The following is a 22,884-nucleotide window of genomic DNA, read 5'->3' on the forward strand; positions in this document are numbered from 1 at the left end:
CCCTCCTGGGGTGGGATGCCATGCTTCTCCATGGAGAGGACAGTGTACCAGGCCTGGGGACAGAAGTGGGCCAGGTTTTAATACGTGTTTATTAACTAGGGGGCGGACATCTCAAATCTCAGTCTCTCCCCCAGGTCAGTCACTCTCCCCATTTCAGAGACAGGGTCTGTGAGGTCCAGAGAAATGCTTAGCCCAAGGTCCCACAACTTGAGTGTGACAGAAGCATCTGCTTATCCACTGGGCAAATAATTATGGAGACCAACTGCGTGTGCTAGACACTGCTCTATGAGTTGGGGATTCAGAACAGGGAATGAGATGGAGCTTCGGTTCTAGTCGGGGAGACAGACAAGCAACAGAATGAATGTAGCATGTTCAGTGTGGAGGCATGCTGTGACCAAACAGATAAAGGCACTGGAAATATCTGGCAAAGGGTTGCAATTTCAGTGGGGGCTCAGGGAAGTCATACTTGAGAAGATGACATTTGAGAAAAGACTCAAAAGACCCAAGGTAGTGAGCCATGCAGATATGTGGGGGGAGGGGGGCTACTGGTCAGGGGAACAGCACATGCAAAGGCCCTGAGGCATACGTTTTTGAAAGCACAAAGATTTGGGCTTTTACAGAGTGAGATGAGGCCTCTGTAGTTTCAAGAAAACAGAAGTGATCCCTTAGGTTTTCCCAGTACCGCCCTGGCCTGGGCAGAAGCAGGTTGGCTAAGGAACTAGCTTAGGCGGGTGATGGCCAGGGTCACAGGGCAGGGCTGTGGAGGGGCTGAGCAGGCTACCCAGACTACTGATGTGTAGTGGGTGGGAGTGAGAGGGTAAAAGTCAACACCCCATGTTTGAGGCTGAGCAACGGGGAAGGAAGAAGCTGCCAGATCTGCCACTCAGGCCGGGTGAGTGAGTCTGGGCAGGAGCGGCAGGCTGCCGGCCCCCCCCCCCGCCCCCGCCCCCCGCCGCCTCCATGCTGTGCCTGTCCTCTAAGGACCGCCACACAGCCTGTTGCCTCAGAAAATCGCTGAGGGAGACACCATTTTTAGTGGATATGCTGGGAGCTATGTTCCTGCCTGGGTCAGCACTGGGGGGCCTACCCAAGTCCCTTGCCCACCGTGGGCCTCAGTGTCCCCCTTACAGGATGTCACTGGTCAGCAGCCATTGGTCCTCCTACCTCTAAACCCCAAAAATCCACACTCACTGCCACAGAGTCCATTCTAACTCACGGTCACTCCATGTGTGTCAGAACAGAATGGTATGTCATAGGGTTTTCGATGGCTGTCATCTTTGGGAAGTAGAGTGCCTGGTCTTTCTTCCCTGGCACCACTGGGTGGATTCAAACCACCAACCTTTTGGTTAGCAGCCAAACAAACACTGTTTGCACCATGCACCCAGGCCCCGCTTACTTTCCCTCTCCCATGGCTCCTGTTTTGTCTCCCAGATCAACAGAGCTAGTTTACTCAGCACCCCCTCATTTTCCAGGCATTTACAGGCACCCACTGCATGCCACAGACAAAAGCCTTGCCTTCGTGTTGCTGGGTGATCACTGTAATCTACACACCTGTCCCACATTTCACCAGCGGGCTGGGGCAACACCTTGTGCAGCTGAAAGCAGAAAGCTTGAGAAAATGTTTTCCTTTGAAAGCAAAGACCTTGATGTTTTAGCTAGTGGTGGTAGCCATTAGGATATAAACACCCAAGTCCCCTTAAGTTTCCAGAGCATTGTCAAATAGCTTGTTTCCCCCATTCTCCTTACCCCTAATCCTAGCCTGCAATCCAGATGGAGGGAGGTTAGGGCTCCTCTTGTTGAGGTTCTGGCCAAAGCCTGGAGTTGTGGCAGGGGAGGGGCCCGCCTCAATCTCTGCCATGGCTGCGGTCTGGAGTCTGCCCACCAATGCCTTTGATCTGAATGACCTTTGATGTCTTCTGCTTTGAGGCTTTCTCTGCCATCTACCTGTCCATTGTTCACTTTTTTTTTTAAGACTATGAGAAGCCATCAGATGAGGTCAACACAGCTTCGACTCAAGGCTGAGTCTGAGTCTACTCCCCACTCCACTTCCACCCACCTGTAGACAGTGGGCTCCAGGAGCAGGGCCCTGGCCTGTCTCTAACCTCTGTGCCTGGGGGCTTGGGCTAGTGCAGCATGTATTCCCACCCTCTCTCAGCACTAGGGTCTGAGTAATCTAGAAGATGCCGAGCTTGGAAGAGGCCAGGCCCTGGGACCAGGGAGACAGTGGCTGCAGGGAGGGCTCAAGTTGGGGAGAGAGGCTAGGGGTGAATGCAGAAAAGAGAAAGGCTGGGCAGTTGGGAAAGAAAACAGCCAGGAAGTGGGGAGGAAGGACAGAGGAGGAAGGAGGGAGGAGGAGAGTGACATAGGACAGAGGGAGGAGTGGGGAGAAGGGATGAGACAGCCTGGGGTGAGGGAGAGATAGTGCGAGATCCAGGGAGTGGGAAACCCCCAGAGGAGCAGCCCAGAGGGCTGGGCAGGGGTCTCCTCCCACCTGGTGCTGGGGAAGCTGCCCCTGTTCTGGGCCTCAGGCACCTTCTCACCCCTTGAGGTAGAGTCCCAGGCTGTGACCAAGGCCACCCAGCCCTGGCACTTGGGCCTAGCTGGGATTCCTGGTTGTGGCCATGAGGAGCAACACTGCACTGTGCCCACGTGGTACCCAGCAGGGCCACAGCACCTGCCACAGCCTCTGCAGGGTGCACCCTGTCCGCTGCCCACCTCTCCCGTGGCCGCAGCCCAGGTTGTTCTTGCCCCCTTGGCCAGGGAGTCACAGGGCTAGGCAGCCGGTGGGGCATCAGCACTCTGCAGTGACGGAGGCCTAACTGTCCTCTGTGCATGCAGATCCCAGAGCCAGCCACAATCTGACCCTCACCCATAGCTGCAGCCACATCCTGACCCTTGACTCCAGCCACAGGGTGACCCCTCCAATACCAGTCATAGACTGACCTCAGCCTTTGCCATAAACGGACTTCTGATCCCAGCCACAGCTCCTAGCCACAGACTGCCATCTGGTCCCTGCTATGGATTGACCTCTGACCCCAGCTATAGCCTGAGCCTGAACCTTGATGCTGACTGAGGCCCACAAAGGTGATGATTCCATGAGCATGTTCCCCAGGGCTAGCTGGGGCCATGTGGGAAGGAAGGGGCCCAGCTCAGAGCTGAGATCCTGCTGTGGTCAGAAAGCTGGAACTCCCACATGCCCCATGCTGGGGCCACAGTGGTGCCAAAGGAGGGTCCAAAGCCGAGTCCAGCAGCACCAGCCAGAGAGCACCGTGAACACACAGCTTGGGGCCTGGCACCAGCAGGGCTCGGCTTCTATGGGACCCTGCGAGTGGGCAGCTCAAAGGGCAGATGCACCCCCTTTTCAGAAGTTCCTGAGTTTGCAGGGGTCACTCTGGAAAGGCTAAGAAGAGCCCGCTGACCAAAATTGACCCTCGGAGGGTCAGTGGGAGAGACGCTCATTGTTGTAGTGCCCAAATTTTCTACCACGCAAATGCATTACGAAAGAAGAGGAGGAAGACGAGGCGCATGCTGGCTCCGTGCTTTTGTTCCAGGTGTGGCTTCACCCCTCACCCATGGTGGAACCCAGGTGTACCGGGGGGTGGGGGGTGGTTGCGGCATGCAGAGGGGCTGACTCCACCAAGCATCCCATAGGGAATCCTCGCAGCAACCCTGTGAGGTAGGTGTCCCCAACTCATTTTAGAGGTGTGGAAACTGAGGCTCAGAGAGCAGAAGAAAGAGGTACAAGGCCTCTTGGGCTACACATATGGGAGTCAGGATCCCAGATCTGGGGGTCTCCGGGTTGAGCCTGAGTCACTGCTCATCTCTTAAGTCTCTCACGGAACTGTCCTCATTCACTGTTTACACCCAGGGCCCGGCCCAGAGCAGTCCAGGCAGCACTGTGTGGGGCAGAGAGTGGACCTGAACAATGGGCTCCCTTCCCCAGGAGCCCTCTGGCTGTGCCTCTCCTGACAGCGTGAAGAGTCCAGGTCAAAGAGGACAGGCCCACCTGAGCCCTCATTATCCCTTCTAGATTATGCTCCAGGTACCTGGGACCCCAGAGTCTCTGGTTCAAACTCATCCAAAGGTGGGGTTTCCACACTTAGGACCACCAAGTTGGAGGCCAAATTAGAAGGAATCTTCCAGGACCATCCAATCTGCTGTCCCACTGCACAGGCAGGAAGACTGAGTCCTAAGAAGGCAAAAGTCTCTCCCACAGTCACACAGCACCTTAGGGTGTACAAAGTGCTTCCACAGCTGGCATCTCAGAGGCCCTCCCAGGCCCCCACCTGTGGGCACTCTCATAGGCTCAAGGAAGGGCATTTCCTGCAGAGGTTGGAACTCCTGGCTCCAGATACCTGCCTGGGCTTTCTAGGAAAGCTACCTGGTAATAGAGTAAAGGCCTTCATTCTCCATTCTTGCACTGGGCACGGCCCAGTGTCCTGGCTGTGTCTCTGGGCCACTTAAGCACCCTCTCTGAGTCCTAGGTCCTCTGCTCTTGCTCAACTCCAGAGTGTGATGTGTGTGGTGTAGAAAAGCAGCCTCCCACAAGTGGCATTAAGGAACCCCAACAGCTAAGGGCTCAGCTGCTAACCAAAAGGTTGGAGGTTCAAACCTACCCAGCGGCTCCATGCAGGAGAAAACCTGGCAATCTGCTTCTGTAAAGATTACAGCCTAGAAAATCCTATGGGGCAGTTCTACTCTGTCACATGGGGTCGCTAGGAGTTGAAGTTGACTCTGCAAAACTAACAACAGTATGAGCGGTGTTATTATCTCTCTCCTTGAACTAAGCACAGAAAGACAAGGAGAACCACCCCTGAGGCAGCCACAAGCAGACACAGGGCAGATGCCAGGATCCTCACCACACACTGACAGGGCCAGCCAACCAGTCATGTCCTTATTTCCTTCTAGTCTTTTCCCTACACATTTTTGTGGTGGTGAAGGTTAGCTCTTAGTCAATGTTCTTTTATTGTTCACGCCATGCCCAAAATGTGTGCCCAGCGACTCACCCCAGCTTCTCTGCATTCGGTCTCTGGGCTCAGCATTTTCTCCTTTAAAATGGGGAGCATAACATGACCTCCTGCAAGGGTTCTATGGAGAACTCATAGGAGTGAGTACACGGAAGTCACTGTCACATTACCACATCATAAGCCCTTGGCAAATAATGCCTCTGATTATTATTACTCCTCCCTGGTCTGTGGGGAGGTTTGAGTTTTCAACCACTGGGATGAGTATCAAATTCCAATTTCACAGAGATGGTCTGGAAGTTTAATTTGGAGATCCTACTTGGTTGTGCTGCTTTGTTTCTGGTACCGAACAACCACTGACTTATGTTTTGGGCTCTCTCCTGGTCTCTTATACGACTTTCCAACAGGTGAGGGAGAGAGGTCTGGAGGGGCTGCCGAGCCCCATGCTCAGACCCAGAAACTGAGGTTCAGAGAGGGAGCTAAGGAAGGGTAGAAGCAACAGGAAGAGAGATTCCACCTCCATATAAGGAAGAGTTTGCCAATAGGCAGTGCTCCCAGAAATGGAAGGAGTGAGCTGCTGCAGGAGGTGGTAAGGAAGGCTGCAAGTGAAAACTCCAGGGTGTCTGGAAGGCGAATCGGGCACTAGATAGGGAAGGCCAGGTGACCTTTAAGAGACCTGCTGGCACCTCTGATCCTATGACTTAGCCAAGGCCATGTGACCAGTAATAGACTTCCAGAAGGTTAGAGCTGGGGGCAGAGAGCTAGTGGTTTTTCTGTTCCAGCCTCCCAGGTTCAAGCCGAGGAGCCAGAGAGATCTCGAAGAGATGGAGTGAGGGGCTGAGCCCCTCAGAATTAACTCCCTGTCCCTTCCAGGTCACAGGAAACTTAGAAAGTACACAAAAGTAGGAAGAAAAAAAATTTAGCAACTCCCTCACCCTATGACAATTACTGCTGTTATTTCCTCCCAAACTTTAATACATGCATTGGCTCTGGTTAGAAAGGCTGGTGTGTGCCTGTCTGTTTTTATTGAGAAATTCGCCCTTTAAAGTGTATAATTCAGTGCTTTTTAATACATTCAGAGTTGGGCAACCTTCTCCTATCCAGTTCCAGAACATTTTTATCATCACCTCCAAAAAACCCAGAACTCATTAGCAATCCTACCCCAGGCAACCACTAATCTGCTTTCTGTCTCCACGGATTTGCCAGCTCTGGACATTGCATGTTAATGGAGTCATACAATGTGCGGCCTTTTGTATCTGGTACTGCTGTGTGTTTAATGTACAGCTTTCAAATCTTGTTTTCACATAGCATCATCCACAGTCACCATCTCCATGTTACTACAAAGTCCTTATAATCAGTATCATTTTAATGTTTGCAAACTATGGCATGATTTTACCCAGGCTTACTCAACCATCCCAGACCAACACAGCCGTTCCTCCTGGCCTCCCTGCGCCCACCTTGCCCCCTCAACCCTTACAGGAGCCAGAGGGAACCCATGAAAACTTAAGTCAGACCACATCCGTCCTCCCTCAGAAACTTCCTCAGTTCCCACCTCACTCAGTCAAAACCAAACTTAGCTCTCAGCCCACAGGGCCCTGCAACCTGGCCTCCACTGCCTTTTCACTTCTTCTCTGCCCACCCTCCCCTTCACTGCCTCTGCACCAGCCACAATGGCCTCCGCACCAGCCATACCGGCCTCCTCATATTCCTCACACCTACCAAGCATGGTCCCACCTCAGGGCCTTTGCACCGGCTGCTCCTCCCGCCTAAGGCATGCTTCTCCTGGATGTGCCAGCCTCCCCACTGTTCCCTGTCCCTCTGGTCCTGCTTCTATTGTCCTTATAACACCTATCCCTGACAGAGCCGTCTATTCACTGTTCCCTCCCCCACCAGAAGGGCTGCTCCCCAGCATACTGTCTTGTTCACTGATCGATCCCCAGTGCCTAGCACAGAGCTACAGCTCAGTGAATGTCTGGGCTGTTTCCAATAAAATAAACAATGATAAAACGGTAGATGTAAAGTCCTCCACTTGGGCTCAGAAACCCCAGCATCCCACTGAGTAGATGTTATAAAGGGGCAATTCTCAGCCTGTGGACACGCGGACAAGTGCGGTCTAAGCCACACTGTGCCTTTCGTTCGTTGAGCTAGCATTTTAAAATCAAGAGAGTTCACAGAAAAATCCAGATTCTGGCTTCCCTTGAGTACACAGATCTGGCCATATGGAGCCGTGTGCCGGCGTGACAACCATCAGCAGGTTCTGAGAAGCCAGGCCTGGGGGCACCAGAGTCCCCCACAAACCCAAGACAGCAGTCGTCTGCAGGGATGGCTGTGGGTCCTGGCCCAGGGGTCTAGCAGGCAGTTGCAGCCCTGGCTGGGAGGGCCTTGGGAATGTGCCTCCTCAGAGATGCCCAAGATGTGGGCAAGATGAAGCCCTCTGCCTCCTTCCTCACTCCACGTCCTCTGTGGGGTGGTCACAAGCTCTGGGGCCAGCATGTGAGGTGGAAAAGGCACTGGCTGAGGACTCAGGACCACTGCTCCCCTACACCTGGGGCCTGAGGACCCCGCTCTCAGCTCCCCCTTAAGCTCCAGCTGCGTTCACCTGCCCATGCTTCCCTGGGCTCACTCCTTCAACCTCCACACCTGCTGCCCCTCTGCTACTGGCACCTCCATCCCCACGTTGTTCTAGGAGGCGGCAACTTGTCGGAAGCCCAGGGCCAAGCTGAGCCCCGCCATAGCTGTTTCGGGCCCTGTGGGTACCTCCCCATCTGACTATGAGCTCGAGGGGGAGAGAGATGGCGCCCTCTCCGTCCTGTCTCCCATGCACTTGGCCCTCAGCAAACCCTGCTGAAGGGCTGAATGAAGAATGCCCACTCCTAAGGGGCATAGGGGAAAAGCACACACCTGGAAGGTCCCCACTAAATGCTGACTCCCAGGGCTGCCTCTGCCTTCTGGTAGGGCTTGGGGCACACTCAGTGGCAATGAGCATTTGTTAATCACCTATTGTATACAGGCTCCACAGCACCCTAAGAAAGCCCTGCACTAGGCAGACTGGTCCAGCAAGAAGGTGGGGCGGCTGGGACAGAGACATGCTGCTGCAGCTGCGGGGGCGGGGGGCAGGTAAGCATGAGTGTGCATGTGTGGGTGTGTGAGTGTGTGTGCATATGCACGCGAGCGTATGCGTAGTCACGCTGAAAAAAGACGGGCCTGTAGCCAGGCTGGGCCCGGAGTTCCCCTTCGGGCCTCAGTCTCCCTACCTCCACCGGAGGGGGGCTCCCGATCACGATCACGGCCTCTCTGGCCTGGCAGCTCAGCCCCGCCCCCTACCCTGGAGAGGCTTGACGGCACTGCGGCCCTGCCTTCCCATCCGTCAGGATTTTGCTGCACTCTTGTGAGTCATTCTCCAAACAAACCCGTGCGAGGGAGAGAAGGAGCGGGGAGGGGAGGCAGGAGGTGCAGAAGCAAAGCCAGCCCGGCCTCTTCCCTCCTGCCTGCCCCCTCCATACCCGCCATGCACACATAGGCTTCCAGGATGGCTCTGGAATGAGAGGCTGGTCAGCTTGTGCCATGGGCTTGCTGTGTGACCTTGCCCTCTCTGGGAATCCTGTGCCTACTGAGAACCTGCCCTCTCCCACTTCAGAGGTGAGGAAGCCGAGGCAAGGGAGTGGGCAAAAGCTGCTTTGAGGATACCCAGGGAACCCTGTGCCCCACGCACTGCCTCATCTGGGACAGACAGAGCCCCTCAGAAGTCTGTGCATCCTGTAGTGAGGACCTTTGGGGTGAGCGTGTCCATGTGTCTGTGAGCTAGCACCTAGGAGTGTGTGTCTGAGTATGTGCGTGCGTGTGTGTGTTTGTGTGTGTGTGCACGCGCATATGGTAGGCAGGGTTTCTTCCTGAAACACCAAGTCTTGAGACTGCCCTCTCCTGGGCTCTCTCATTCTCTCTAAAAAAAAAACATTCTCTCTAGCTCCATGAAAAACACCTCCTTTAGCTGCACCCATGGGTGCATGTACATGCACACATGCACACACACACACAGGCACATCCCCCCATGGGGCTTTTATCTATGGGTACCTTGTGGATTCAGAGCAAGCCTCAGCCGTCCGCCCAGACACCCTGACACATATCACTTTGGACCTGGTACTGTGTTCATGGATCCGGCAAGGGGCCCCTTCCTCCAGGCCCAACAGGCTGGGGTTCAGGCCTGAATGCCAGAGCTAGGTCCAGATCAGCCCCTGCCCTGGGAAGGGGATCAGGGCCAGAGTGAGGCCAGGGCCTAGGAGGACATGGGGGCAGACGTGGGCTGTGCAAGGTGACCTGGGGCCGTTACACGCTGGAACTGAAAACATTCACTGTGAACGGCATGTTGGGGCAGCCCCAGAAAGGGTCAGCTTACAGGCACGCCACAACAGTGGTAACCAGAATGGGGAGGGAGGTGGGGGGGGGTGGCGGGAGGCTGGGCAGGAGGCTGGGGGTAGCCGGGAGATGGGCAGGGGCTTTTGCAGAGAAGGGTGATGAGAAGGAAGTTGGGACACCGGGTTCCTGGGGACAGAGAAGGGGCATTTCTGAGAATGAGAGGGAGACAAAGAAAAGAGCCCCAACAGAGAGAGAGGCTGAAAGCAGCCTGCCCTGCAAATAGCCCGTCATTGGGCTCAGAACCACGGTTCACCCCCACTTCTGCCTCTCACCAGATGCCTGGCCTTGGCCAAGCTGCGCAGCTCCTGGCACAAGGGGGTCTGTCCCCCTCCTCCTGGGCCCTCAGCAAGGCGCCAGGCACACACGGGGCCCTCCATGAGCAGTCACTTGCTGCAGTGATGACCCGTTAGAAGCTGCTGGTGGATGCAGGCTGGGAGTCAGGAGAGTGAGCTCCTCTCCTGTACTGAGTGGGCTTGATGCAGGGGTAGAGGCCTGAAAGGCTGGAGCATACAGGTAAGCTTGGCCTACCCAGATGCACCTTTAGGTCTGCCCAGAGGCAGCCAGAGCAGCAGGGCCCAAGGACCCAGGAGTTCCCTACTGCTCTCGGCTCCTTCTCAGCCCCTACAGCCTGGTCTGCACCTGGCTGTCCACAGCTGACTTGTTAGATCCCAAGTCTGCTCAGGGCACACCTCTAGGCGCGCCTCCAGTGGCTTCTACCTCACTCAGAATGAAAGCAAAGGTTCTCACTGTGGCCACGAGGCTTCTTCTGTCCCCTCTTCCCTCACTCACCTGGGGCCTCCTTGCTGCCCTTGGAAGGTGAACAAGCACAGCACATTCCTGCCTCAGGGGCTTGCACATGCTGTTCCCTCTGCCTGGAATGCCCTTCCCCTAGACTTCCACAAGGAAGTCCACTTAGCTTCCTCAGGTTTTTGCTCAAATGGCCCTACTCGGTGAGGCCTTTCCTGACTCCTCAATTTAAAACTGTAAACATCCCTCAGCTCCTGAGCCCCTGTCCTGGCTCCATCTCTGTTCTCATTGCGCTTACCACTTTTTAACATAGTTGATAATTTACTCCCTTGCTTACTTCTGACGCCCCTGGAACAGAAGCTCCTCCCAGGCAGGATCTCGGTCCGTCTTGCTCACTATGTGTCCCCAGCACCTGGACCACCACAGTCCGCGCTCCACCATGTGCTGAATGAATAAAGTTTTTAAGCACCCATTACACCAGATAGGCAAGACTTCACTATGGTGAAGTCTTTAAAATCACTTCCTCCGTGGGAGTTTCAATTCTTCTTTCTCCTGGGGTTGGGTAGGGAGGAAATGCGAGCCACCCCTCTGGCTCCAGCCCACCCCCAGGATCAATGGGATAGGCCTCACTTTCCCTCCACATTCATCCCATTAGTCAACCCGCATTCCAGACATTTGCCTCAGGCACCCCAACTCTGCGCAGATTCCCAAACTTGGCACTGTGCTCGGCACTCTGGCCTGGCTCACTGCTCACCTGGGCCTATGACACTGGCTACCCACCCTGCATGCCTGTCCCTGCTCTTCCCGCTCAGGTCCCTGTTTGGCCCTTGGCACTTGGATCCTTACCCAGGCTCCTACCTGATCTCCCTCCCTCTAATTGCTGGACCCCCCAGGTATACTGTCCTCATCTCTCAGCCCAGAATGCTAGGTGCCCTGTGACCCATGGGCCAAAGGCCAAAGTCCCCCTCCAGCTTGGCCACTGTTACCTGGCCTCATCCTTGCTGGCCAGAGTCTACTGCTCAATGTCTCTTGCCACCTCCAGGCTTCTTCTCAAGAAAGACCCACTCCTTCCCTCTGGCCCGCTCTATACATCTGACACCCCCACTCCTTCAGTGTTGCCACTTCAACCCACAGCCTGCCCTGGCTCCCACGGCAGGGGCTGCCCCTGATCCTCGCGAGAGGCCCCACACCTCCACTGCAGAGAGACCTACAGCCCTTGCTGGCCTCCAGGCTCCCTCAAAAAACAGCTGCCATTGAGTCAACTCCAACTCACGGTGACCCACGTGTCACCACAGGGTTGGTGCTCCACAGGGTTTTCAAAGGCTGATTTCTTAGAAATAGATCGCCAGGTTTGTCTCCTGAGGTGCCTCTTGGTAGACTCAAACCTCCAACCTGTCAGTTAGCGGTCCAGCTCATTAACCATTTGCACCACCCAGAAGGGCTTAAGAAACAGGAGCTCAAGGACATTTGTTGCACGAATGAATGATGGAAACAAACTTGTGAAAAGGTGAATAAATGAGCAAGAGAATGGGTTGGACAATTCTAGAAAGCGGTCAGCAACAAACCTCTACTTTTCAACGGGTCGTCTACCTCCTCTAGGAACTTGCTCTGTCTTCTTGTTGGCCCCAGGTGGGTTAGGTTGTGATGATGATAATGTTAATCATTACTAATGATAAGCATGACGTATGAGGATAGGCTAGGCTCTGTTGCTATAACAAGCCCCTAAATCTCAAGGGCTTCAAACAACAAGCCTTATTTCTTGCTCACACTACACATCCATCTAAGGGTACAGGGGGCTACTACTCTCTGACAGAGGGAGAAGGTTCTGGGTGATCTCACCGCAGGAATGAAAAGCTTGGCCTGCTCACACCTCATCGGACAGAACTGATCACACGGCCCCACCCAACCACCAGACATTCAGGAACCCTACATGTACTAGGGTGCCAAACCTACTGCTGTCGAGTTGATTCCGACTCGTAGTGACCCTACAGGACAGTAGAACTGCCACATAAGGGTTTCCAAGGAGCACCTGGTAGATTTGAACTGCCGGCCTTTTGGTTTGCAGCTGTAGCTCTTAACCACTACACTTCCAGGGTTTCCTGGTACTGGGGTGCAGGGGACTGGAAATTTTGGCCAACAGCCGTATGACACCTCAAATACCACCAATAGCCATGCTAACAGTGAGGTCAATTTTTGAGTAATTCCTGTGCCCCAGACTCTGGCCTAAGGACTTGACACGGGTGTTTCACCAAACACAGCAGTCACTATTCTGAGGCCAGTGCTATGGGTAGCCTTATTTTCCAGGTCAGACAACTAAAGCCCACACAGTAAAGGGACCACTGAGGTCACACACCCTGTAAGTGGCAAACCTGAGTGATTCCAGCCCCTTCTCCACGCCAAACCAGGCCCAGACTCTCTGTCGTAGCTGGCTGGTGGTCAAGGACTGCCCTGGGTAGACAGAGAGAGGAGCCATGCGAGGGTCAACCTGACCACTCCCACCAAAAACGGGCTCCTGGCACTGCCACATCCTATTCCCAGGATGAAGAGTTCTCAAAGGCTAGGACCCTGGGAGGCGACAAGGTCAGGCCCGCATTTTACTAATGGGTCAACCAAGGCCCAGAGGGAGCAGTGACCAGGCCAAGATTACACTGTGGGGCTGTGCAAGGCCAAGATGAGATCGTAAGTCTTTGCTCCCTACTGCCTGAGTATCCTCAGCTACCTTATCAGTACGGGGTGCCCTGGGGCACCCTCAACCTCAGAAAAGGACCCCTCTGGAGCGGAGGGTAGTCACAAGTACTCCACTGTTCCAGGAACCAGGGCAAGGACACAACTGTCCACTAAGGAAGGGTCCCTGGCCCTGGCACATCAAGCCTGTGGCCCTGGCCACCTGGACCACCCTCTGAGGAGCTGGGATGAAGGGAGGCCAGACTCTACCCCAGGACTTCCGAAAACAAGGCCTCGGGGCCACCAGAGAAGCCACATGGGGGTCTATGAGAAGCAGTGTGGAAAAAGGAAAGGCTATCAGTGGGTGTGAACACAGACCCACATTGGAGTCAGATCCCAGTCTGCTCTGTGACCTTAATCTCACCACCCCTCAGTTTTCTCATCTGTAAAATGGGGTTGTGATCAGGATTACAGATTACCGACCCTATACCTGAAACACAGTAGGTGCCCAACAAATGCTGTGACCATTATGATGGTTCCTGTCATTTTACTTATTCGTTTTGCCCATGAACGTCCCTACCTCCCACTTGAGCTCTGGGACCATGATCTAACATCTTTGCTTAGTGACAGCTGGGCCCTAACCCTTGAAAGGTCACAGGTGAAGGCTCTTGCTCTGGCTCCTTTCAAAGGTGCCATGGCCTGGAGCATGGTCAGAACGCAGCCCAGCACTGCATCCCCTGCCCATGAGGCACCACAGACTCCCAGGTGGCCTGCACCCATCAGCCTGGTCTCCTGAGGGAGACGTGTCACCGGGTCCTCCTCAGCCTCCTCTGAGCCTACCCTCTCCCTGGAAGCCTTGATCCCTAAGTCCCTCACAATGACCTTGACCAGCTCCTGGGGAGGAATGAGGGGGCTTTCCTGCCTGTGAATGCCACACATCATCCAGTCCCCCAGCCAGCAAGTCCACAAGCATTTGAGCACCTGCTACACACAAAGGAGTCCTGGTGGTACAGTGGTTAAGTGCTCGGTTGCAAACCAAAAAATCAGCAGTTCTAACACATAAGCCTCTCCTTGGGAGAAGGACGTGGCAACCTGCTTCCATAAAGATTTACAGCCTTGGAAACCCTGTGGGGCAGTTCTACTCTGTTCTACAGGGTCCCTACAAACCAGAATTGACATGATGGCAACGGGTTTGGATTTTTTTGGTTTTGCTACACACAAAGTGCCATACTAGCCACCTCAAGGGAGATGGAGTTGAAAAGGGCATGGCCCGCCTCTCTGCAAGCCCACCACACCTCAGAGACAGGATGCACATGGTGGACACTGCACAGCTCAGCAGTTACCGACACAGGCTCTATAGTCACACGGACTGGGCTGCAGGCCAGCTCTGCCACCTCCTGCCTGAGTGCCTCTAGGCATGCTGCTTCCCCTCCATCAGCCTCAGTGTCTCCATCTGCAAGTGGACAGCACAGGACCCACCTCACAGGGTGACAAATGCACTGAGCCTCACCCACAGGTATGTTCAACCCGGGTGGGCCTCACTCCTCCCCTTGGCCAAGGCGAAGGCAGAGCCCCGTGGCATGCCAGGAAAGACCTCCCTCCAGGCTCCCCTCACCTCATTAGTCAGGGGAGTATGGTCTGCCCGGCTGTGATGCCACCTGATGTCCCTGGCAATCTGCCCGGTCACCTCCATTTTGTCTGCAAGGACATCTGGGAGGGTGGGGGAGGTGTGCCAAGTTCTGGCTGAAGGCCAGACATGCTAGGACCCCAGCAAAGCAAAAGAAACCCACCCTGTAGGCCACACTGCCACTGAGTCCACGTGGAGCCATCTCCTAGTCCCCAGAGCACAGTAGGCCCACAACAAACATCAGCTAGTCAGAGGAGGGGCCATGCTGAGGCAAGACCTGCCTGAGATGAGGTGGGTGGTTCAAGCTTGCCTGCCATCAGGAGTCCTGGCAGTGTTGAACCGCTGAAGGTTGTCGAAAAGCAGAGAAATCCCAGCCCACCTCTCCAGCTCAGACCCATTGCCCTCTAGTGAGCTGAAGCAGTTTGAGGCTGTCCCTCCCCCCTCCCCCACCCCCCCGCCATATCAGGCATGTTCCGCCCCAGGCCTTTGCTCAAGTGGCTCCCCTTCATGGAATGCTCCTCTGATTCACTTGTGGTTATATTCCTCCTCCCAGACTGAGCTTACAGGCCTCTCCCGATCTTCCTTTCCAGTCTGGGCACAAAGGCCGATCTCTGCTCACTGGAAAGCAGTCCTTGTACCCTATAGTACAAGCATTCCTCTCTAGGGTGCCTCCCCCGACTGGAGCCCTTGGAGGGCAGAGCCCCAATCAGCTGTCCTCAGTGCTCCCAGTACTGCCCAACAGCGGGCAGGGCAGGGCCGGGGCAGATGCCAGGTGGGCACTCCTGTTCTGCTTTAGGGTTCTGTCTCCAAGATGGCATGGGGTGGGGGCAGCTCTGGGATACAATGCCATCAGTGTAAACCAGAGGAGAGGGAGGATCTGGGTGGGGGCAAACAGGAGAGGTTGGGGTGTGAGAGGGCCTGGCCAGACTGAGGGGAGAAGGGGGCCACTTTCTAGAATCTGCATGACCAGCCTGCCTTCTCCCTCTTCCCTTTCCCCTTTCCCTCTAGAGAAAGGGAAGTGTGGGAGAAGAGAGGAAGGGACCAGGGAAGGAGAAGGGGGTGCAGGCCTCTCCAGGCCCAGTGCCTCCTGGTGGCTCCCCTGGTTGAGGCTGGGAGGGACACGTGCCCCACAAAACACCATTAGGCATCAAGGCTTCCCTGAAGTTCCCATCATCCCCTACAGTCCCCAGGACCCCTGGGCTGCGCGGCTCCTGCACTGCACTCCCCCCACACCTGTGCCACTTCCAGCAGCACACATAGACCTATGGAGTCAGATGACCTGGCCTCAAAGAACCCTCAGCCACCAAGGGGGAGGGACACACCCAGAAACCCCTCACCCTGGGCTGCCCCATCCCCAACAGAGGGCCCAGACCAATTCCAAGAGACCAGAGGGGCCTTCTTGGAGAGACAGGGATAGCTTTCATGAAGTTGAACAGGGGAGCTGAAGAGCCTTATAAAAGACAAGAGAGGTGAGATAGTGAATCGGTGGGGGGGGGGGGTCCCCGTGAGGCGACACAAACCCCTGCCTGGTAGGAATGGACAGCGCACCAAAGCCTTCATCGCCACCGCTAGTACTGTGTGTGCAGAGCGTCCCAGGTTGATCTGCAGCAGCCTATCCCGAAGGGCCTAAAATGCCAAGACAAAGAGGCCATAGCACCAGGAAGCCACTGGGCGCCGCGCACTTGGCGCAGGTGAGTCCGGGGCCGGAGGAGCGGCCCGGTTGAATGCCGGGGCGGGCGGCCGACAGCTCCTGTCTCCGTCAAGGCTGGGCGGTAAATTAATTGAATTACTGTCACGCCAGCCTCTCCCCATCCCGTGCGGGGCTCTGAGGATGCATGCGGCTGGGCTGCAGTCTGGGCGCTGCGACGCTCGGAGGGCACAGCCCCACCTGCCGCCCTCCGCTGGACCTATCTTCCAGGTAATTATGGCGTCCAAACCTGCGCATGTCCGGATGCCTGGCAGGTGCAATTAGAGCCGAGCTCAGCCATTAGGCATTCATACAACTCATTAGTATAAGCACCAGAGGATGCTTTGATGGCGGCCGCCTCCTGAGGGGGTCAGTGGGTGAGCATGAGCAGAGGGCTGGCAGGAGGCAGGGGAGGCACAGGGGCGCCTCCCCTTGAGGCCAGGTCTCCTACCTGGAGCCAGAGGTGAATAGAGGGCAAAGGTTCCCCAAGGATCTGGAGGATAGTGGGCAAGATGGGGGGCCAGCCCAGGTCCCAAGAATAGGTCTCTGAAGGTGAAGGGGAGTGGGCAGGGGCTGCTTTCCCAAAGAACTAGCTGGGGAGACTGAGGCCTGCAGGTGCCAGGTGCCTCACACAGGGCCCCACAGGAAAGGGACTACAGCCCAAGCTCAGCCTGTCCTAAGCCCTTAGCAAAATCCTCTCACTTAATGCCCCAGCAGCCCTGGGGCTAGTGGGTACATACCACTGTGATTCCCAGTTTATAGACAAGAAGATTGAGGCTGGGGAGGTGGGACGTGACTTATCCGAGGTCTCAAACGAACCGAAAAACTAAACCCGTTGCCCTCGAGTCAATTCCAACTCAGGGTGACCCTATAGGACAGAGCAGAACTGCCCTTCTAGGTTTCCAAGGCTGTAATCTCTAGGGGATCAGACTGCCACATCTTTCTCTCGTGGAGGGGCTGGTGGGTTTAAACCACCGACCTGTCGGTTAGCAACTGAGCGCTTAATCAATGTGCCATCAAGGCTTCTACAGAGGTCTCATAGCTGGTGAAACCCAAGGTGAGGCTTTGAACCCAGGCAGGTTACCTCCTGGGGCTGCACTCATAACCTGGAAGCCACGCAACTGAACGCAATCCTGGGCCCGCCAGGATGGAGGGGTAGGTGCGTGCCTTTGCCAGGCCAAGACCCTCCACCTGACTCAGCCTCAGTCTCTCAGCTGCCCAGGCCAGGTCTTTGCTCTCCAGCCCCCTACAGCTTAGGAAACTGTTCCCTCCCAAGCCAGCCTTTATCCATACAGACTGGCCAGAAAAAGAGGACATCCTTTTTTGCAAATGAAGAAACCAGGGCTCAGAGTAGGGAAGCAGCTTGCTCACTGGGCAACCACATGACCAAGCCAGGATTTGAGCTCATTCCTTCGGATGCCACACTCCCACCCTGCTCTACCCACCCTGCCGAGAACTAGAGTGGGTCACGGGCCCTACTGCCTGCCGGGCCAGTGGATGACATGTCCATGTGGATGGCTGACATGGCTGGGTGGATTGCCCAGGCAGGGTAGGGGCTGTGGCTGTTGGAGAAGTCCTGCCACCCCACCAGGCAGGCCGTGGCCTTGTGCGAAGCAGGCTATAACAACAAGATGCACTATAATTTGGAATTGGGATGAAATTGCTCGAGGGTTACTCAGTGGTGATCCACTTGATTTTTTTTTTCCCAAACTCTGGGTAGGCCTTCAAAAGGGCTCTGCAGTGAGGATGTGGCAGGTGGGCCCCTGCAGTGTGATGGATCACTTTCACGTGGCCTTTCTCGACATGGTCTTGTAACTTCCATCAAATGACTGGGTGGGGCTATGCAAATGAGGTGCTTGTGGCCTACTAAGGGAATTCGATAGCTTGTTAATAATGCAAATAAGGTTTATGGCTTTGCCATCCCACTAGGCTTAAAATGAGTCATCTATGGCCATGGGTTGGGGGGCTTACTACCACTAAGAAAGAAGAGCTGAAAGCCGAGTGCATCCTTTGGACCTGGTGTCTCTGTGCTGAGAACCTCCTAGACCCAGGAAACAGAGAGCTGTAACAATGGAGACATTGAAAGACGATTAGAAGTTGGCAGCAAGAATGGCAGAGAACCAGCAGTAGCAGAACCAGGAGACCAGCAGGAGATGGTGCAGTGTGCTTCCTGGCTCATGGAGTAAGAAAGCGCAGTGGCTTTGGGAAGGAGGCTTGCTGGTGGAGTGAGGTGCCTCCAGGCACTTCTGGGTGGAGCTAGGCTTCCCAACCCACTGACTGAGAGAGCTGAGCACCTTCAGGGCCAGGCTTACTGGCAGAGTGGGGTGCCCAAGCAGGGCAGAGGCCAGGCCAAGGGCCAGAAAGAAGCCTGCCTGTGGGCACAGTTAAGAGGCTGCCCTGATCGAAGAACTGTATCCTGAGTCATTTCTGATCCTGAATTGTAACCTATTAACTGCCCTAATAAATTCCCTAATTGTGAATATCGTCTGTGAATTCTGTGTGCCCACTGCAACGAACTATCAAATGCAGCAAAGAAGTAGAAAGCGCTGTGGTAGGGATGGCTGGTGTCAGAATTGGTTAAAAAAAAAAAAAAAAGGTTGGAGAGAGGAGGTATGTCTGGGCTCCGCCTCATATGAATCAACTTTGGACTGCTGATGCTGATTCTCTCTCCCCCTTGTGAAGTTAGAGGAAGAGGTCAGATAACGATGCCTCTGCCACGCCATTTTTACAGCCTGCAGTCTGCTACCTTAGGTCTAACGTGTAGCATAATGCCTGGCAACTTAATACGGGTTCAAGAAATACCAGTGGAACAAACGAATGCACGTATGCATCAATGCCTCCCAATACAGTGGGGGAGTACTGGGTGGGGCAACAGTAAATACACTTAGCTGCCAACCGAGAGGTTGGAGGTTCGCGTTCACTCAGAGGTACCTTGGGAGAAAGGCCTGGCGACCTACTTCCAAAAAAATCAGTCACTGAAAATCCTATGGAGCACAATTCTACTCTGATACAGATGGGGTCACCATGAGTTGGCATCGACTTCACTGCAACTGGTGTAAATGATGAGGAAGGGAAATAGAAGCTAATTCTGTGATTTCATCTCTTGTAGGCTCCTGCCCAGGCAGGTGATTCTATGAGGGCAAAAGGGCTGAGATGCAATGGCAGGTGGGGCCTGCCATGCTGTGCAGTGGCTTCCAGCATCACCTGGGGCAGTGCCTCGGGCATTGCAGAGTTGAAGTTTTTGCCAACAGATATCTTGAGGGCCCTGGTGGGGAGGGCAAAGAGCACTGGGAAAGGAGACATAGACCTGACTGATTCCACTCAGAGAGGATGGAGCTGGAGGGAAACACCCAGCCCCTGAGGAGCCCAGAGAGGTTGGGCAGTGGTCTGGGGCTACACAGCACCAGTCAGGGTCTTGACCCACCCAGACCTGGGCCCAGGCATCCCTCTCTCCAGCAGAGGGGCCCTGTTCGTCTTCTGTGCCACTGTCTTGGCCTGTGATACTCACATGTTCCAGTACATATATGGATGATGACTCAGATCATGTGACTAACATCGTCCCCCATGACCACAATGTCCCCAGAGCAGGACTTTTGTCTGCCCAGGTTATGCCTGCCCCACAGTAGGCCTACATACAGGTCTAGCCAGATGAAGTATTACCACTACAAATAGTCACAGAGCCAAAGAAAAATGCATGCCTGGTGTGGGTGATCCTGTCTCTCCAGGCCCTCCTGTCCCACGCCATCCCCATGTCTGGCTCCGGGGCCTGGAGAGGGCCTGGGGGACTCATGCAGGGGAGGGGCTCAGCCCACCCCCTCAGCTGCCCCTGGCCTGCAAAGGTATCTGTCCCAGGGGGGCCCTTGGCAGCCTCATTAGCTATTGGCGGGGGCAGGGCTGTCACAGAGCTGAGAAAGCCAAATGCCTGCCACTTCCCAGGCCACTAGGCCCCATCTGGGCCAGGGGCGGGCCTGGGGAAGGGACAAAGACAAAGCCCCAAACACAGAGTACACCCCAGAGCTGGGACTCAGGCCCCAGAGCTGAGGTTCTCCCATTATCCCCTGCTGTTCTTGCTGCCTGCATACATCCCGGGGTTGACTTGCTGAGGGACTCCAGATGAATCCCTGCCTTTTCTGAGCCTGGGCTAGTCCAGTCCTGATGCTCTGTGAGCTCTGGGCGGCCCCATCCAGTGCAGACTTGGCAGCGCAGACTTCGCAGATGTGTGTGAGAGGGGGTGCAATGACTAGGGGCCCCACGCTTGTACAACAGGAGAGGTCCAGAGAGAGCAGGGCCTGCCCCAGATAACACAGCAGCTCCAGGCCTGGGCAGGTCCGGAGTCCTGGCCTCCTAACTCCAGTTTGGGCTCAGTTAGGGCTCCAGCTGCCCAGTCCAAGCCCCAAGGGTGCCCTGGTGGTGTCCTCCCCACAGGTAACTTCCCCACAGGCACTCTAACCCTGATCGGAATAAGAAGGAGAGCTGGTGGGGACTGTGAGGTCAGAAGCAGAGGCCCTAGAGTGGTGGCCGTGCTCTACATTAGGGTCTGGCCCAGTTACTAACAGGCCATGTGCCCTCCGGACCTCAGTTTCTCCATCTGTGAAATATGGGCCTGGACCACCTGGCCCCCAAGTTCACTTTGGTCTCTAAGTTACTGGGGAGGGAAGGCCCAGTTCTGCTGGAAGAGAGTTGGGGGTATTGTCTTTTACCCTACTCCCCAGTACCCCTTTAGCCCTCCAACCACTCCTTCCTAGGGCCTTGAGGTCCAGCCAGCACAAGGGTCACAGGGTGAAAGTTTGCCAGGCACCTCATTCACCCCAGGGTTCAGGGCCCAGCAGAAAGCAGACAGCCTGGCATCTCAGCCCACACCTACTGCCTCCTCTATCGATAACAAGGGTGGGGACATCCCACACCACACCCCACGTACACACAGGAACAGGCACCTGCACCACAGAATACACAGCCAGCCAGCCACATGGCCCCCTCACCCACAAACACAGACACACACACCATGCAGACACACGGGACATGTACACCACTGTAGATAGCACCCCACACACAAGCTCCCAAGACACATTTACACAAATAGACCTCTCAGTTCATGCACATACACACACACACACACATGCACCCAATCACCAATCGTTCACAGTCACAAACAGACTCATGGACCGTATGCACACACTCAGCCAAACAGCAACCTACTTATATACACAAAACACACATACTACACAGGCACAAATTCAACAATGCAACAACGAGAGACTTAGACACACGTGTGTGAATAGAGCCAACTATACAAGAACAATCACCCCCACGTGCCCATGATCCCCCAAATACCGACACAGAGGCACATGGCATACACACAGACCCCAAGCCCAGAAACACACATAGACACACACCCTCACACATCCATCTAGCCACTTGGTTAAATTCCACATGGCAGGTGGTGACCAGCCCAGAACAAATCCAGTTGAATAAATCATGTCCAAAACATCGATATCGGGCCCAAAACCTAGCTGCCTCCTTGTTAGTGGTAAAGGGAAGTCTATCTTAAAATTTTTACAAATGAATAAACCTGTTAGAATATAATTCACAGGGCCATGGGCTGCAGCTCACAAATGTCCCTTCTGCATCTTTTCATTTCTGAGAGCAAACAGGGGGGTGGCAAAAGGCAGTGAGGCGGGGCCTGGCAGGTCCCAAACCCCACCCACTGCCCCTCTGGAAGGGGCGTGATTCCTGGGAAAGAGATATTCTGATACTTCATCCAGTGAGTCCAGCTGCTGCTCAGAAACAGGGCCCTGCATTCTCTTGTCTCTGGCTTTTCCTCCCAAGCCTTGGATGCCTTTTAAATGCCAATTCATCCCTGGCAACTGATTTTCCAAGGTGTGTGTCACGCAGGCCTTGGATGTGTTAGCATCAAACTGTTCAGGAACGGGGCAATGGAGGGAGGCCTGGCAACAGGGGTAAGTAAGGGAAAGGACAGCTTGTGCTTGGCCCGAGGGGTGGCTGGCCAGGGAGGCTGTGCCTGGTGCCAGGCCTGTATATCCCCAGGGTATAGAGAAGCAGAAGAGGGGTCAGAGGGCTAACAAGGGTGGCTGGTTAAAAGAGGCCCCGGATGGGGCTGAGATCTGAGACCCCACAGAAATCTGGCACCAGAGGCTGTGGGAGCCCATATCTTCATGCCCCTGTCCAGGATAGGGAGTTCACCAGAGGCTACCGGCAATGGGGAAAGGGTCCTCAGGAGTCTGCAGGTGGGGCAAGAATGAACAAAGTCCTAAAGCAACCACCCAGTGCAACAAATGACCCCCAGAAATCTGACTCAGTTTTGAAGTTCCCCCAAGAACACGGTTCTAATTCTCTCAAGATTCCCACAGACTTGCAGGAAAAAGGAGCCTATTACACAACATTAAGTGAGAAAAGCAGGATATCAAATGGTATGTATAGGAAAAACGGTGCTGTGACTAAACAAACAAAACATATGAAACAAAAACCCTGAATAGGAAGGAAAAAAGACAATTATGGCTACCTTTAGAGACAGGGACTATGAGAATTTTTTTTTTCCTTTTCTTTGTCATATTTTCCAAAAGTCTATAATAAACATGTACTCTTTTTATAGTGAAAAAATGCTATTAAAACCACCAAGTGTCTTACAAAACCAAACATATAGCATGACTCCATAGTTGCAGGTTCATAATATTTAATATATCATATACGTAGAGGAAAAATGCTTAGAACTGGGAAGTTCTTTCTGATATCAAGCCTGAGTTCCTCCTGCTATAATCAAAGTG

The 22,884-nt window shown here is 54.6% G+C and overlaps 1 protein-coding gene across 5 annotated transcripts in view; it reads right to left on the reverse strand.

Moving 5' to 3' along the window:
- The window catches only part of RAI1 (retinoic acid induced 1), a 139,967-nt gene that overhangs the window by 105,213 nt on the left and 11,870 nt on the right, over positions 1–22,884 (reverse strand). The gene's annotated exons all lie outside the window — the stretch shown is intronic.

The sequence above is a fragment of the Elephas maximus genome, chromosome 2 (assembly GCF_024166365.1).
Source record: "Elephas maximus indicus isolate mEleMax1 chromosome 2, mEleMax1 primary haplotype, whole genome shotgun sequence".
Classification (NCBI taxonomy): Eukaryota; Metazoa; Chordata; class Mammalia; order Proboscidea; family Elephantidae; genus Elephas; species Elephas maximus.